Source organism: Macaca nemestrina, chromosome 11 (genome assembly GCF_043159975.1).
Source record: "Macaca nemestrina isolate mMacNem1 chromosome 11, mMacNem.hap1, whole genome shotgun sequence".
NCBI classification, from domain to species: domain Eukaryota; kingdom Metazoa; phylum Chordata; class Mammalia; order Primates; family Cercopithecidae; genus Macaca; species Macaca nemestrina.
This window is the reverse complement of record NC_092135.1, coordinates 133,029,616-133,047,913: the sequence shown is the minus strand read 5'-3', so window position 1 is coordinate 133,047,913 and position 18,298 is coordinate 133,029,616. Positions and strand designations below refer to the sequence as shown.

The 18,298-nt window shown below is 50.7% G+C and overlaps 1 protein-coding gene across 2 annotated transcripts in view; it reads right to left on the bottom strand.

Moving 5' to 3' along the window:
• LOC105473864 (SH3 domain binding protein 4) overlaps nucleotides 1-17,230 on the bottom strand; it is a 105,941-nt gene extending 88,711 nt beyond the window's left edge. Inside the window, exon 1 of one of the 2 annotated variants that reach the window (XM_011728007.3) lies at nucleotides 17,076-17,230. The gene's annotated coding sequence lies outside the window, so the exon portion shown is untranslated. The remainder of the gene's footprint in view (nucleotides 1-17,075) is intronic. The other variant, XM_011728011.3, reaches the window with a different exon arrangement.
• Between the last annotated feature and the right edge of the window lie 1,068 nt (nucleotides 17,231-18,298).

The window sequence follows — 18,298 nt, the reverse complement described above, 5'->3', positions numbered from 1 at the left end:
AATAAATGAGATATACTACGCTGCCAATCTGCCTAACAAGACTGGCAGCTTCAACAACACAAAATTAGAACCTCTCAAATGAAAGTTCCCCTGTGGCTAAGGGGAAGAGGCACCCTGGGGGAAGTTGCCCTGGGCTGGGATGAGCTTGAATGCTCTCCTTTCTAAAGCTAACAGCAAAGTCGCCTGGAACCAGGGTGGCTGGTCTCACTTCCAAATCATAAAGGAAAGAAGAGTTCTAGAAGATGGCCTCTTCATATAAGAAGGCATTGATGAAACCAGTGGAGTCAGATCAAACACCAAATATGAAAACCAGCAGAAGGAATCACTTGCACACTGTTTGCATAAAATAAAACCACAACAAATGACCTAGAAAGGGAGGCAATAAAAGGGTATCAGGAAAAGTATGAAATACACACACACAGGATTTCTCTACTGGTAAAACTGCAAAGCAACGGAAACATCCAATTATGCCGAAAGAACGACTAAAACATATGGTAAAAGCTGTGAGTGAGGATCGGGGAAAGGGCAAAGCAGCAGCCACATAGGGAAGCCCAAGCCCGTCTCTTGAGATCTGACAGTCCAACAGACAACACACGTGGCATGCGACGTGAAATACGATACAATCAAGCTTGATTTAACCGATCTATCTGAAATCCCATGTCCCAGAGAAAATACAATTGATTTGCAAGTATCCAAGGAGTAACCACAAACACTGAAGGCATTCTCAGCCAAAGAAAATTTCAATAAACTCCCCAAAGTAAAAACCTGTACTAGGCACCACTTAGCCCCAGTGCAATCATTCTAGAAGGTAGCTAGAAAATAAGAGTAAACAACTTGAAAAAAAAAGAAAGAAAAAAAACAACTCTCTTGAGTTAAAGACTCCTTAGAAGGTACAAGGAGAATACCCCAGGGTCCATCTGGCTCTACAAACCCACTGGGCACCAGGTGGCCGTGTTTCTGCAGCCCCTCATGGAAACACAAGCCCCCAATCCCCACCTCATGAGTCTACTGAGGTTGCTACTAACAAATATTCCCTGAGTAGAGTTCAGATTTCTAAAGGGGAAAACCTAGAACACTCCATCTATTATCATTGCTACCACCGAGCTGAACAGATCCCTGACCACCCCCGGCTACAGCCCAGCTGCTCCCTTCATTCCATCAGCTACAGACCGCTTGGTGGAACCAGGCGGACCTGGGTGTGGTCGCCCTCAACTGAGCAAGCGAAGGAGTGGGCTTCTCCACAGGCGGCAGGAAACCCAGCAGGTGCCTTCACCATCTGGGTGGGAGCTTCCTGTCCTGCACTAATTCTTAGATGAACACACAATGGCCAATCAGAGAAACCGACAATGTACAGAAGCAAGCTTCTCAGGTTTAAAGAGTGTCTCTGCAGCATCCGCCACTCAGGGTGGCAGGGATCCTGGCTCCGATCATCTCCACCAAGGGTCCACTGTGGCTGCCCCTGTGCCACACCTCCCAAAGCAGGACTCAGCATCACCAGGTCACAAGGTGAGTGGCTTCAGTGACACCTGTCTGTGCAGAGGTGAGCACCAAGAACCCGGGCAGCCAGGGAGGAACGGGAAAGAGGAAACCTGACACAGATATGAAGCCATGAGAAGAATTCCTTGTTGCAATGAGCGCAGCCCCAGTACCACTTAGGGAAGTGTAAGGCTGCAGCAGAAGCCGCAGGGCTGGGAGGTCGAGGACTGCTGCAGGAGACTCCAAGCTGGCAGGGAAGAGAGGGAGCCCACGTGTCAGGGTGCAGTGGTGAGACCCCAGCTCTATACCCTCTTGGCGTTAGGGCCTTCCCCTCATCCTCCAAGGAGTGGCTCCTGCTGTAGGTCTGGACTCATCCTCCTGACTACCCACCTGGCAATCTCCCGCCCACCCTCACACCTCATCTGGGACCTCAGGTTCCCCACCTCCCACAACACAGCCCCATCCTGCTCCCCAGTCTGGTCCCAGTTAAGCACCTTGCTCACCCTGGAATCGAGACCCGGCGGCCCATGTCGGGGAGAACAGTATCATGGTTGAGACAGCCAGGACTTAACTCCCGGCTTCGGCCCTTCCCAGCTCACACAAGTCCCTAAACCCTGTGGTTCCTCAGTTTCCCGATCTGTTAAACAGAGAAGGAGTCCCTCCCCTCCTATGTGTTGTAAGGTTGTAAAGTGCTGAAAACACAGGATGGCATGCAGCCCTATTCTACTACTATTATTACTGTGAGCATAATATATGCATTATGCATGAACACCAAACAAGGATCAGAAAGACGGACTACATAAACATGATTAGTTAGCAAAGTAGGATTACATATTTTTAATATTTCTATTATCAAGAATAATGTTACCTTCATTAAGCAAAGCTTTTTTTACCTTTTCTGCCAGACAGGCAATGTTCACATTAGTTTGACACCAGGGCTATTTGCTGCCAATGAAAATAACTATTTCCAAAGTTTCAAAAGACCCTTATAATTCAAAGGAATATTAGAGAGTCAAAATGATGTCCAAGTCACAGGCATCCTCAAACGTAGAATGTGAAAAAGAGTTTGCAGAAAAGTAAAAGCAACATGCCGGTGCCTTGTGTCTCCAGTTCCCCTCGGTTAATATCCAGACCTAAGTGCCACACACAAGATTTACTGCTTGGTGTTTCAGATACTTGCTGTGTTCACGGACACATTAATTATCCTCTTGCCTTTAGTTTCATCATAAAATGGAAACAAAATCATTTACTCCACTGCGTTTTCCCGAGGATTAAGGAAGTGAAATAACCTAGTACAGTGACTGCCGGTAGCTGCTTTACAAATTTTAGCCACCACCTCCCTTTCTCCTCCTTTTTTTTTTAAACAGAGTTTTGCTCTAGTTGCCCAGGCTGGAGTGCAATGGCACAATCTCGGCTCACTGCAACTTCCATCTCCTGGGTTCAGTGGTTCTCCTGCCTTAGCCTCCCAAGTAGCTGGGATTACAGGCCATGCCTGGTTAATTCTGCATTTTTAGTAAAATGGGGATTCACCATGTTGGCCAGGCCGGTCTCGAACTCCTGACCTCAAGTGATCCACCTGCCTTGGCCTCCCAAAGTGTTGGGATTACAGGCGTGAGCGACCATGTCCAGCCTATTTCTCCTCTTTTCTCCCAAAGTATTTAAATTTACAGTTTACTTTGTTTTCTTAAAGACAACGGGAGGGGTGAGGTGTGGCTGGGCAGGAGATAACCATCCTGAACCTCGCCAGGCCAAATCTCAACCCAAACAACAATTGTTATTTTTGTACATTCCCTTCCAGACCCTATTTGCAAGCTCTACTGCGTTGCCGATTTGCAATTCCTAGTAGCACAAGAGGCCAACAAACAACCTGACTTTCAAAGTCACACAAGCGCAAGTTTTTCCCATAATGCCTAACTGGCAATCATCGGCTAAGCAGTAAATCGGAATTTTGTCCCGAATGTTACTCATCTGTTAGTCACAGCCCTCCAACACAGGTTCACTTTGGGAATCTCTGCCATTTTATCCATCTTCCTGCTCATGAAAAATAACCCCCATCTTCCCAGAATAACAATCCGACTCCCAATTTAGTAAGCAGCCAATTTCTAGACAATTTCACTAATGACAAAAAATTCAGTGTTTATGACATCATCTCTCAGGTTTTCACTATTTCCTTTTCACCTTGAAAAACCAATGGTTTTCCTCTGAGCAAGTTAAGGACAGCCGGTTTTCCTATTGCAGCAGAAGGTTGTATTCAAGTTTTCACAGAAGAGATGGGATTAGCCAGATTCATGTGGTTTCAACACAGAAGTCTTTCTGAATGGCCAGTAAACTCAGCAGCTCATGGGAGTGCAGAGACAGTGGCTGTCAGGGATCTGACCACCCAGCCCGGTGAGTTTCAGAAACTGACAATTAAAGCCAGGACACAGCCTGTCCACTGACCTTCCCTGAGGGGGAACTGCCCAGGAGTTCAAGGACTCAGCTGACCAGAGAGAGGCGCACTGATGCTGGGTGCCTCTCATGTGGTTTTCACTGGACAGTCTTCTCTTCTTCAACACTTTTTTCCCTCTGGGATGAAAGAACGCTGTGACTCCTTTAATGATTCAACGGTCAGCTTAGTTTCTGAAGTGTTGTTTTGGGTAATAAAAGTAACTTTTAAAAGCTGTACAGGGTGATTAATCAGGAGACAATTTTATAAGAATCTCACAGCAGGCCGGGAGGGAGAAGTTCCACATGTGGGTCATCTGTGGGGTCACGGGAGCACTGGGCTGGGAGACCGACTCTGCTACACGTAGTGCCAGGGCTGTGAAGATGGGGGTCTGGAACAGGATGTGGTGCACAGGATAACCTCCCCGCCACGCCTCGATGATGGATGGATCACCCCCTGTGCCGGGGAACCCCGGGCAGGTCACCTGGCCCCTTTCAAGTCGTGCTTACACATCTAATCACATCTTCTCGGTGCCCTTAGATACAAGTTCAAAGCTAGGGAAGCGCAGAAGGACCTGTCCGATCCAGCCACCTGCCCCGGAATCCCTCCCAGGTGCTCTTGGGAAGGGGTCTCACTATGGCCGTCTTTTGGTTCCTTGGACTCACCAAGTCACCCTGCCCAGAACCCACCAGTCCACTGCCCCCCTAAATCACCATGCACTTCCTGGCCTGCTCATTCTTCAGGTCCCCCTACTTAGTGGGACTTCTTTGGGGATCCTGTCCTGACCCCTAACACAAGCTCATGAGCCCTGACCTTTCCCCTGGTGCACTTTAACGCCCCTTCTCCCCTGCTGGGTAGCGAACTCCCTGTGAGCAGATGCTGTGTCTGGTGGGCTCCCCATTTATCTCCTCCACCTGGAATCCAGAGGGGCTCAGCAGTGAGTCAAGGAATTAAAAGGCATTAAAGCGTGAACAAGAAGAGGGGAAGAGCCAGGACCATGTCCCAGAGAGTTAGAAAAGGGGTCAGCTCTCAGGCTTGATGTCGGCACCCCCCCCCCCAGTCTCCTGAAGGTGTCCCCCACACTCAGAACAAAAAACCAGAACTCATGGACAGTCTCCTGCTTCCAGGCAGCCCCTGGGGTGTCCTGGGAATGCTGGCCAGTCCCTTACCCTCCTAGCTGGGGTTTCACGAAGCCCCAAAGTGCTGCCTCATGTTACCTATAGGTGGATGACTCACAAATACTGTGGTGCCAAGACCCGAGGAGGCAGCCAGGCCCCTGTGCAAAACTACGCACAGGAGACAGGCCAAAAAATATTCCGCCCATAAATTTGTTTTCCTCCCTTGCCAGAAAGAAGGCTTGTGACACCAGACCGCAGTCCAAGATCCAAATTACAGTCTTGCAATCAGCAGGAGGCATGACAAACTCTCCCCTTAGTGAACCCAGAGGTCCTGAAAACCAAGTCTGCGCTTTTACCAGTTGCCAGATCCAATTGCAGTCTGTCTTGTCACAGCTGATCAAGTGACACAGCCACAAAATCACTCCGGACGCCCATGACGACCTGCCCCTGGAGAAGCTCGCAACGACAGTTCCGAAGCTGAACGCATGAAAACCATCACTCATCCCCTTCTAGGAGGGAGTGGGCCTTGAAGACCTCCCAGCAGAAACACCTCCTGGGCTCTAGGACACAGAGTTACTCCCAGATGTTAATGTTTCTGAAGCTGGCATGTATGTGTGCATATTAAAACTGAAGTATGCGCTTAAGGCATCAACGCTACCCTGTTACCCAACCTCCCACTCCAAAAGCACAGGACGCAAAGCACATCAGGATCTGGAGAAACAGAAAGCATTCCCCCAAAAAGGATGGGAATGAGTAAGGCTGCTCTTAAAGTTCACCAAGTTTTACACAACAGATTCTGGAACTCTTCCCAACATTCCTCCCTTTTGAGGTGCTTTTCTGTATAGTAATTACACAGTCACCCAACAATTAATATAATTAGAAGTTCTTCATAGATTTTAAGCACAATAAAAATAAAAGATTCATTCAAAGGAGAAACTTAATATGCATGGAAAAATCTATATATCAGAGACGTTCATTGCAGTGTTGTTTATAATTTCAAAATAACTGGGAAGTGTCTATTCATAAACGCTTGTTAAACAAACAGGGTACTTACCTATACAAACCTGACATGAAAAATGAGGATGCAAATCTGTATTTATTGATCTGAAAATAAGTCAACAATTTTAGATAAAAAGCTATTTTTAAAAGCATAGTATTGCTGAGCACGGTGGCTCACGCCTGTAATCCCAGCACTTTAGGAGGCTGAGACAGGTGGATCGCTTGAGATCAGGAGTTCAAGACCAGCCTGGCCAACATGGCAAAACCCTGTCTCTACTAAAATATTAAAATTAGCCGGGCATGGTGGCAAGTGCCTGTAATCCCAGCTACTCTGGAGGCTGAGGCAGGAGAATTGCTTGAACCCAGGAGGTGGAGGTTGGAGCGAGCCACCCTGGGCGACACAGCGATACTCAAAAAGCCTCAAAAAAAAAAAAAAAAGGGTAGTATTCATTCAACAAATACTTATTGAAAAATTGCTATATGCCAGATACACACGGAAGACCACTCATTGTCCCAGCCTATTTTTGTCTGGAAGCTCTATACTTCCAGGCAAAAAATCTGAAAGATGCATATGCAAGTGTCCAGAGGGGTCATCGTGGGTGGCAGAATTCCACTGATGTGAATTCTTTTACATTTTCTAGTGTTTCTAAAACAAACACATACAAACCTGTAATTTATTGAGTAATTTAAAATACATAAGCAGAAAGGGTTTTTTGTTTTGTTTTGTTTTTTAAAGAAGAGGCCAGGCACAGTGGCTCACACCTGTAATCCCAGCACTTTGGGAGGCCAAGACGGGCAGATCACTTGAGGTCAGGAGTTTGAGACTTGCCTGGCCACCACAGTGAAACCCCCGTCTCTGCTACAAATACAAAAATTAGCCAAGCGTGGTGGCGTGCACCTGTAATCCCAGCTACTAGGGGGGCTGAGCCATGAGAATCGCTTGAACCCGGGAGGCGGAGGTTGTAGTGAGCTGAGATTGGGCCACTGCACTCCACTCTGGGTGACAGAGGGAGATGCTGCCTCCAGAAATAAAAAAAAAAAAAAAAGACAAAAGAAAATCACAAGGAACAATTTCGAAAACAACTCATATGTCTATAAAGTACTTATAGTGAACAAAAGATGTTTCTCACCTCCCTACCCCACCCAAGAAGTCACGGCAGGTAAAGACCTCATGCAAACAAAGGCACAGGCGCCTCCGGCACTTGCTGCTGGTCCTTCTATGCTACCCGCCAGAGCCACACTCCACCCCAGGTCGAGGGACCTGTGGCCTCATCAAACACATCCCTCTCTTCACACACCCACCACCCCACCTCCTCCAGGAACTGGGCAAAGTCAGCATGGATGAGCCCTAAACCTTATTTAGACACTTAGGACCGCATCAAGCCCCTGGTCCACACCTACATGCTTTTTAAAGGTCAAGTTGAGCACCAAAAGAATATCAAAGCCCTACAATCTGTTCAACTCAGATGCCGGAACATCACAGAAACTCTATTAACTCAATATCTAAGAATAAACTACGGCACATGTACACAAGACAAAAGAAGCAAGGCATGAAGAACTGCATGCTGACAAGTATGGGACTCAAAACCAATCTGGGGGCCAGGCGCAGTGGCTCAGGCCTGTAATCCCAGCACCTGGGGAGGCTGAGGTAGGTGGATCACCTGAGGTCGAGAGTTCAAGACCAGCCTGGCCAACATGGTAAAACCCCATCTCTACTAAAAATACAAAATTTAGCTGGGCATGGTGGGGCACACCTGTAATCCCAGGTACTTGGGAGGCTGAAGCAGGAGAATCACTTGAACCCAGGGGGTGGAGATTTCAGTGAGCCAAGATCGCACCACTGCACTCCAGCCTCGGTGACAGAGCAAGACTCTGTCTCAAAAACAAACAAACAACAGAAACCAGAGGGACAATGATGCAGCCAAATCCACAGCTAGCAGTACAGTGGCATTTAGTGTGATCTCATTTAAACTGCCCAACTCTAGGAGCGAAGTACGATGGTCACCATTTTAGAGATCAGAAGGCTGAGCCTCAAAGACATCCAAAAACGTGTCCCAAGTCATATCAGGAAGACAAGCCAAATATTCGGACACAGACAGGTGTGTGGGGCTGAGACACCCCCTGCTCTTTCCCACTGTGATGTCCCCGCAATGAACCAGGTCCCAACAAAGAGCCACGGAGCCGCCACTGGAAAAAGGAACTTCTCATATTGCAGTCTGTGAAAACGTCATTCCAGCTATTGTTCCCCGACAATGGCTGGGAAACAAAAAACAATGTTAGAAGAACATGATGCGTGAGCCATGAAATTCTTACCAAGGATTTTCCTCCGTACAACGACTTTCAGTTTTGCAAATCAGGCTGTTTCATATGTGATTGATTTCGAAGAAACAGCTGTGTACAGAAGTGTCTCACTGCCTAACACAGGGAAAAGGGCAACAACTCTGGGAAGAATCCGAACCCAGGGAAACATCCTACGTTACACAGTACAACTGAGCATTTCAAGTGTGTGCGCATGTGGCCCCAAACAGTAGCATCTGCTTTCCCCCAATTTAGTAGTTCTGAAAATCACAGGTGGCTCCAATAAGATACACATATTAGCAAAAATGGGCACTAAGTGAACTCCTGGGATTCTATTTTTGATGACTAGCCAGTGCCTGATCTCCTGATGTCACCCAGAGTCAGCACCCCCTCACACAGGCCTGAAATGGGACCAAAATTCAAAATTGCGTCGATGTCCTAGTCCTGCACTGTAAAGGAGAGAATCAATGGTTGCTGCTCAGTTCTGAACCGGAACAGAGCATGCCTCTTACAAACATCTGAAATATCGATTCCCCAAACCACAAGATAAAAACAAAAACCCAACTTTCCCGAGGGGATATCTGGGACAGGAGTAAGGAGAAGTGAGACCAGGAGACCAGACCACAGCAGTAAGAATCACAACCATATTTTTATTCACCACTTTGCACTGGGGCCTAGGCCCTGGGCCTAGCATTCAACGTGAATTATGTATAAGTATTACATCAGCTCTAATCATTATTTTCAGTTAGATCTGAACACAGGACCCTTATTTTCCATTTATGCACAGGACACATACAAATATTTGATAACACTTGTCCATCAACTATGATTGATAGGAGGATTTAAAAATGTTTAAATGCACACGCATTTTAAGAATATTCCATTTACCTCTTAATATCTTAAAGCTATTAAAAAATCAAATCCTTGCTGGGCAAGGTGACTCACGCCTGTAATCCCAGCACTTTGGGTGGGGTGGGCGGATCAAGTGAGGTCAGGAGTTCAAGACCGGCCTGGCCAACATGGTAAAATCCCATCTCTACTAAAAACACAAAAATTAGCCAGGCATGGTGGTGCACGCCTGTAATCCCAGCTACTTGGGGGACTGAGGCAGGAGAATCACTTGAACCCGGGAGGCAGAGGTTTCAATGAGCCGAGATCGTGCCATTGCACTCCAGCGTGGGCAAGAGTGAGATTCCGTCTCCAAAAAAAAAAAAAAAAAAAAGTCAAATCCTCTTACAAAGGGCAACAGTGGAAAATGGGTAAACAAAGGCGAGGTAAACCTGCCTGAATTAAAAATTAAATTGCACAGAACTATGGGGACAGCCACTTGACAGTTTTCATAAGCAAGCTGTTTATTATTCATAGGGAGGAATTACTTCTATCATATATTGCAAGTTTTAAACTGCCAAGATGTCAAGAAGAGAATATTGGAGTTGTCACTACATGGCTGTATGAAGTCACCACCCTAAGTTTTCACCTTGCCTAGCCTCGCTCTCTCTCTCTCTGCCAGCTCTTTCATGCACTGGGCATGGTGTCTGAGGGGCTCAGAGATGGAGGATGCAGAGATCATAAAATGCAACTGCTCCCAAGCAGCGCCCTGCCTAGGGGGACAACAGACAGGTAAGAAAGCTAGGACACAGGCAGAGCCAGGCGCAGATCACTCGGGTGTGTCTGAGAAGGGAGTGTGAACTGGGCCTGGAAGAGCAAGTGAGTCTGGTGAACTGCGTCTTAAGGACAAATGGGCCCCCCAGCCAGCCCTCCACAAAGGCTAGTGGGAAAAAGTTGCAGATGTATGATCTGAAAAAGCATTTGGGGAAGGTCTTTTAACCAGCTGCTCCTGGTGATCAGCTATTCACACCCAATGCTTCCCTCTCAGTATCTGCGGCCACTCCCCAGTGCACGGGTACCCCAAGGAGAATTTTCCGCCCCCTGCTAGAATCCCAGTCCCTCTGACCCAACCCTGGTTCCTTCCTGCCCTGTCTCCACACCATCAAATACAGTCCAATTTCTCTTATCACCAACATTCTTCTGCGTGGCCTCCACTCTGCACTATTTCTTCTATTAAAGGAGTTTCTCCACTACCACAGTGACAGGGTTCCAGTCCTCCCGTCCATAAATCCTCAGCACATGATAGACCCAGAACTGTCCCGTCTGCTTTGAGCTCTCAACCCCCTCTCCCCCTACCCCCACGTTTCTCCTCCTTGGCTTCAGGGCCACGAAGGGCACTTGTTCTCCCATCCCAGCTGCTCCTCCACTGGCTCCCCCTTAGCCTTCCTGCCCCACCCGGGAGTGACCCAGCAGTGTGATCCCGGCCCCTGCTCTTCACACTAGGTTCCCATGTGTAAGCTCTTCCACACCTACAGTCCAACTCTAAGGAAGGGAGCCCAGGCCCGCCCTCTCTCAAACAGCCCTCTTCTGGCCAGCAGGACAGACCCTGCTCCAGACACCCCCCAGAGTGAACATCTCCTTGAATCCTGCACCCCAGGGGCCTCGTGTGCCTCCTGCACCCCAGGGGCCACGTATGCCTCTCCCCAGTCCCAGCCCCGCTCACCAAGGCTGGCTCTGAAGTTGAATGACGTTTCCCTCCCACATGCTTACTGCCTCCAAAGAAAGCTCTCACATTTTAAAATAATTTTACTGCTAATTATGATGGAGAAAAAATAATCAGCTTGATGTGTGCACCCAAGCTCAAGCACTCTTATGAAGTGCTCAGCTCTGGTCCTCGAGCCATAGGATTTCTCTTTCCTTCGCCTGGGTGGTCCCAGTAAGCCCCTCTGCTTTAACATCTGAGAACAGCTCATCACAGCCACCCAGGGGGTGGCTTCATCCTGACCCCCTGACTTCCTGGAAGGAAGACCCTTTTCCTTTCTAGACCAGCAGAAGCAACCAAAGCTAAACAAGTATGTGGACCTCATCAGTGTAGGACACGTGCCCCTGGAGGAGGACAGACCTGCTCGGGGGAAGATGGGCTCCACCTGCCTCTCCTAGCCCAGCACTTCCTCACCGGCTCCCAGGCTTCAAGGAAAAACATTCCCTGCTTTTCAAGGGAGATCTTACTTCCTTGGGCTCAAATACAGGGTCTGCCACGCCCTGCCCCAAATTGCCCCCCCACCCCCAACTTTCTTCTTGAACAAATTCATTACCGCATCCCTGGAGTTCAACGTGGATATACATTACAGTCACCCGGGAAGCTTTCCAAATCTACAGAGGTCTGGCCCCACACCCAGACATTCTGATTCAACTGGGGATGGGCCTGGAACATGGACTGTTGTTTTTTCAAGCTCCCGGGTGATTTTAAAATGCAGCCTGAGTTTTGAAGCCTTCTACTCTTGCTGGCCAAATTTGGTTACTCAGTAGTACCCAAATCCTTTTTCAGCACTGCTCCTAGGCAGACACGGACCAAGCAGACATGAGGCCACGATTTCGGCTATTAAGTGATGGGGCAGACGGGAGGGGAAGCGGGGGTGTCATGTGGGTGGGCTCGGTGCAAGGAACGGTGAGCAGGACCCAGCTCTTACTGGCTCACACAGATTGTTAACTGTTTAGTAATGTTCCTAGCCCAAACCGGCAGTTTGAAATCAGGCTGGGCGTGGTGGCTCACATCTGTAATTCCAGCACTTTGGGAGGCCAAGGTGGGCGGATCACCTGAGGTCAGGAGTCAAAGACCAGCCTAGCCAACATGGGGAAGCTGGTCTCTACTGAAAATACAAAAGTTTGCTGAGCGTGGTGGTGCACGCCTGCAGTCCCAGCTACTCAGGAGGCTGAGGTAGGTGAATAGCTTGAACCTGGGAAGTGGAGGTTGCAGTGAGCCAAGATGGTACCACTGTACTCCAGCCTGGGCGACAGTGAGACTCAAAAAAAAAAAAAAAAAAGAAAAAGAAAAGAAAGAAATTAGCCATGGTGGGAGTATTTACGTCACAGAAATTGGCAGATACTGCAATCAAAATTCTGCTTTTTCCTCAGAGAGCAGGTTTACCAGCACACTATGGGCTCAGGGACCTCCTACATCGGAGGGGCTAGAAAAGCTTCCTTCAGGCCTGCAGACTTTAGTAGCTCATAAAAATGGGACAAGGGCAGAGCAATGTGCCTCACACCTGTAAGCCTAGTGCTTTGGGAGACCAAGGCCAGAGGATCACTTGAAACCAGGAGTTCAAAACCAGCCTGGACAACATAGCGAGACCCCATTTCTACAAGAATAAAAAAAAAAAATTACCCGGGCGTGCTGGTGTGTACCTATATAGTTCCAGCCACTCACGAGGCTGAGGAAGAAGGATTGCTTGAGCCCAGGAGTTGAAGGCTGCAGTGAGCTATGATTGAGCCACTGCACTCCAGCCTGGGTAACAGAGAAATCTCAACACACACACACACACACACACACACACAAGAGGCAGGGTAGTCCTCAGTTATGCAGTTGGGGGGAAGATTTAACAAAAACTTGGAAACATAAAATCCTTTCAAAGGAAGTATTCTTCTCAGTCTCTACAGAAGAATTGGGCTAACAGGCTTCAGCAAAGAGAGCTCCCCTGAGACAAGCTTTTATTGTACATATAAGAATAATCTCATTAGTATGTCATTTATTTGATTGTAAAGAGGAAGGTGGAACCCTTATTGTACATTTACTTAACAGCCTTCCTATAATCTTAATCTCATTCTAGTGACCTCATGTGCCCAAACGCGCTCTTTTCACGGGACAAGGAAAGATGTTGTACCAAATCCTGAGTTATCCCAAGTTCAAAGTCACAATCTTCCAAATAAACCTTGCTTCACCCTGGCGATGGGGTGAGGGTTTCAGGAACAAAGGTGCAAAATGGCCGCCTTCCATTTAGGCTGAGAAAGCGTCACATGTTTTAAAGATTTCATCACCTTCAGAGTACAAGCTATTTTCTAATTGGGTGAAGGAGGCTGGCACCCTGCTATTTGCATGCCTGTATCTTCAGGCTCCAATGTGTGACTGAGAGCCGTTTGTTTCTTTAATCTCAGCACCCTGGGATATGTGATGACGAGCTCTGGACTTGGACAGATCCAGGTTCAAATCCCAAGTCAAGCACTCATTAAAGTCTAAGGTTGCAGGAGTTTCCTAAATTCTCGTAGCTTCCCTGTAAAATGAAACCTCTGGTAGTTTTCGTGAGGATTCAAAAGGGCATACATGTGGCCTAGCATATGGTAAGCCCTCAACAAGGGGTACCTATTTCCATCCCTCAAAATACCCCAAACCTTAAATTAGAGGAATTCCATACAGCAATTCTACCTCCTCAAATTCACATGCTTCCTGACGACTTCAGGAGGCACTGTTCACCTGGAAGATGGGAGGCTGTGATGTTCTAATGGGATTTCACCCTTCTTAAACACCGCATACAGCCTTTCTTTCTAAAGCGAATTCTGCACTCCCTCGCCATCTGAAGACTGATTATTGAGACTTTTTCCCTTTAGCAAGGTCACGGTGGCGTCAGGTGCTGGGTTATGTAACACACGGATGCCCTGAGGGCCCACCGAGGAGCTGGTTTGGGCTTCCTGGAGGATACTGAATCAAGTAGCTGGACTGTTCCCCGGGCGTTTGGGGGCTAAATGAATTGTTTTTCTGTCACTGCTCCACAGGGTGGTGGCAGAATGTGAGGCTTCTTTTGTGCAAATAGCTGGGGAGACCAGAGACCTAGCCCGGCTCCCCAGAAGCTAAGTGTAAACGCTGCTTGGCCTGAGGCTCACTCCCGGCCAGGAGCAAAGCTGACCCGCGCACTGGGAGTGCTCTGAGAACTCTATTTAGTGTTCGGTGACCTTTTCGGATTCCTGGTTGTCAGGCGGCGACCTCGCAACAAAGACCTGATGCCCACCCCCAGGGCCTTGGGAAATGTCCCAGGGGCCTGACTCCAACTTTCAGAAGAAAAATCACAACACAGCCCCATTTAGGTGTGGAATTTGAAAACAATAAAGCTAAGGGAAATCCACATGGCTGGCCAATTGTAAACAGCAGTTCCTACTCGGTCAAAACAAGGCTGGTACCTGAAACAAGGAACGGGGAGGTCTGCCCAGAGCCAGGGGCCAGGGACGAGGTCTGCAGGGCCGCACTCTGGAGCTCTTAACCTTGTTTGGGTCAAGGGTGCTGTAAGAAGCTCCCCAGGAAGAGAAAGCACACACACCTCCCACGCAATCTCAGGGGAGCCAAGGGCTCTTAACTGGCCAGGATCCCAGGATTTAAAACCAGGAACACCTCCCAGGACTCAAGGGCGTAAACCACATTCACCATTCGCATATCTTATATCGGACCAGAACCCAGCATTAGAATAAGAAGAAAGTCTATTCAAGCAGCCCAGAGGGAAATAATTCCAGGCTGCCGGATTAGCAAACAAGAGCAATGAAGAAAATCCAGGAAGGTCCTGCCTCCACTGAGAAAAGTAAGAGCACAATACATTCACAGACAAGGCACGCGGTGAAGGATACTTTATCAGCAATTTTCTCAGCCCACTTTCTGGGTCTTTCCAAAATCCCCGGTTGAGCTGTCATCTGCAACTAGACAGACCCTGATCAGATCCACGTGCTGGTGGAAACCACAATTTAAAAAATGAAACTATCAAATGACAAACTGTTACAGAAAGAGGATCTTCTACCCTGATTACTTTGTGGTTGGCGGGGTGACATGGGTGCCTGGGGACAAAAGGCATGCTGTGAAGTACCTCTCCCCACCTGGGCCTTTGGTACCCGGAATTAACAAATGGCATGGCTTCTTATTTATTGTTTTATAAGATCACTAAAATGTAGTCTTGGGACAACAGGAAAAAAAATAATAAAGCTCACAGAAGTGTCCTGGGCTTCTCCTCAGCCGGTCATTGTTCATTTAGTAAACAAGTGAGCCATACAAATCCCTAGGAAGCCAGGTTTGTTCACTTCGCGCGTCCTCCCAGAACTAACTGTTCTTTTGGATAAGCATGGCCCGGGCATTCCACAGACCCACAAACATCAGGCAGTGGGCAATCTGGGGTCCTGCCTAAATATCACTGCCCCCTTACTTTAAGAAATCTGCCTACAAGCAGAAAGCAGAGGTCGGGGAGAGGGATTTGACAGTGCTGCCTCCTCCCAAGCTTCCCACTCTGAGGGATTTGGCCGAGTCCCGAGGGCACTGAGCAGGGAACCAGGAATATTGTCCTCAGGGCTCCACTGGACATTCCTGGAGTCTGTTTCCTGGGCAGGGCGGCCAGGTGAGAAGCAGCCTATATTACACTGGATGACCACTGCAATGAGGAACAGCAAAATGTTCCCCAGCACCTTAAAGTACAGCCGCTGTCCATCCACGGATGTCAAAACGCTCTGCAAACCACCCATTAATTTTTATGGTGGCCTGAGAAGCAGATTGAGAATCATTACCTTCATTTTTACAAGGCAAGGAACCAAAACCACAGAGGGCGGTGAGGATTCAGGCCTCTCCCATCATTCCATCTGGGCCACGGATCTCAAGGAAAGCCCCAGCCCACAGGGAAGGGGACTCGTGGCCAGCAGAGGCTCTGCCCGAGTAGGGAGCAAGGAAAAAACGCAAACTTTGGAGCTCAGAGACGATCACAAGGGTGAGAAGGGGAAGCTGCATTCAGGGATTCTCTGGTTTAGGCAAGAATGGCTCCAGTTCTAACTTAATGTTCAACTCTGCCAGGCTGTGACAACGCTGGTAGAAACTGCGGGATTGGGGATGGCTTCCTGTTTGCTGTTTATATTTCTCTTTATCTCCAGCTTTCTGCCCTGAGCATACATTGTTTCTGTAATCAGAACAAAAGTTATGCGAACTTTATTATTATCCCGGATAAATTCTATAGTTCCAATCTGCCTATTAACTTGAAAAGAATAAGCAAGAATGCAATCTCGCACAGTGTTCTTTTTCAGATTTCATTGATCCATCAGGTTCCACGACCCTCTGCTCGCTGAGCCCGGCGGCTCTCCCGCGGCTCCTCCCGCGTGGCATATCTGGGCGCCCGACACCCGGTCAGGGCCAGCTGGGCCTGTCCCCCAACCCCGTCTACACCGCAGGCCCCGGGCTAGGAGCCGCGGGACCCAGGGTTGGGGTCCCAACAGACACCCGCCCGTGCCGCGGAGCGGGCTTCTCGGTAAACATCGCTCAGAGAACAACGCGCCTCTATCCCAGCCGGTCCCCGCCCGCGGGCCGCCGGCGCTGTCACCTCGCGGCTGCCCGGTCACCCGATCGCCAAGCCAGAAACCGGAGTTTTCAATTTCATCCTCACAGGAGGGATCTCCGAAGAAGTTGAAATATGCATTGTCACCAACAAGTTTAACTGGAGACCGCAGGTCCTTCCCTCCTCCCCAGCGCCGCGCGAGGGGGGCGCCCCGACCCCTCCACGCCCTCCCGTAACCCCACGGCCCCCACGAGCAGAGCGCGCCCCCCGATTCGCGCCCGAGGACGCGTCCGGTTGCCCAGGGAGGCCACCCTGCAGGGCCGCCCGCCGGGAAGTGGCCAGAGCCGGGGTGGGGGGGTCGGCCCGAGCGCATGCGGGGGGCTCCGAGAGCTGCTCGGCCCCCGGAACCCCGAGCCGGGTCCCTGCCCGCCAGCAGCGGGGCGACCCGAGCGCCCGGGGGAGCGGCGAGGGGCGCGCGAGGCTTCCCCGAAGCCGCCCCGCGCCCAGACACCCGCGCAGCCCCGAACTCAGGCGGCGGTGGCACGATCGGCGCCCGCGAGGGAGTGCAAAGCCCCGAGGACGACCCCGCGCCCCCGCCGGCCTCCAGGGCCCTGCCGCCCGAGGCGCTCCCCGCAGCCGCCTGCCTACCTGGCTCGCATGGCGTCCCCGCGGGCTCCTGCGGCTCCGCTGGTCGGCCGGCGGCTCGGCCCAGCCGGGGGCGCGCGCGGCTCCGCGGGACTCACGGCGGCGGCGGCGGCGGTGGTGGCGAGGGGCCCGGACCGCCGAGAGTGCCGGGCGCGCTGGGCCCCCGCCTCGCCGGGCGGAGGGTGGTCCCGCGCCGGGGCGGGGGCGGGGCGGGGGCGGGGGCGGGGCGGGGGCGGGGCGGGGTCGCGGGGGGCGGGGCCGGGACCAGAGCGGAGGCCGCGGAGGGGTGGTCTCGCGCCGGGGCGGGGCTTCGGGAGAGGGGCGGGGCGGGGCGCGGCCGCCTGAGGTTGGAGAGCGTGGGGCGGGCTGGGGGTGGTGCCGCGGCTCCGGGTCCCGGCGGAGATGCAGTCTGGGCGCCTTCTCTTGTTACTCCGCCCGGAGCCGGCCAGGGTAGCGGGGTCCTGGCCACCCGGCATCCCCAGGTCTGGGTCCCCGGTACCGAGCAGGTCTGGGTGCTGGCTCGCGCTCTTGTGCTCCCCCGCACCCCCATCTCCCACCCCTTCTCCGGGAACCCCTAGCGAGGACCCCTGGGGCGGTGCGGCCCCCCTCCGCGAGCGGGCGTGGGCGAGGGTCGCGCCGGGTTCGGAGACGTCTTACAACACCTTGGCGGAGGACCGTGGAGGGAAGGCAGGCGCGAGGCTGCGGGGGCCGGCGCGAAAGTTACACACCAACAAGAGGGAAGGCAGTCACGCTGAAAATCATAAAGGGAGGAAAGCTTCCTGCGAAGCGGAATACAGATTGAAGGGCTCTGGTCGGAATAGTTTACACTTCGTCTGACCTGGGCGCTTCTGGGCCCCCGGCGGAGAAAGCGCGGGTCTTTGCCGGGGAAGAAGCCAACATTTGTTGCTCCGAGACACACACAGTCAGTCCTCCCCATTAACCCCCAGGCAGATATTGTTATTGTCCCCATTTTGTAGGTGGCTTGAGACGTTAAACATTATGTTATGATTGCATGGGGCGTGCCAGAGTCTGAATTCAAACCGGGAACGTTCAGACTCCCAAGCCCCTGCGGCTGCCCCAAGCCCTGCCGCTCCTGCCGTCCGTCTGGTAGACCTTCCTTTCTCTAAGGAATCTGGTTTTCTGCCGCTGCATTTGAAGTCTGTGTTGAAGTTTCAGGAGACACAGGTGGACAGAGACACCGACCTAGGGCTCGGGAGAAGGGTGGA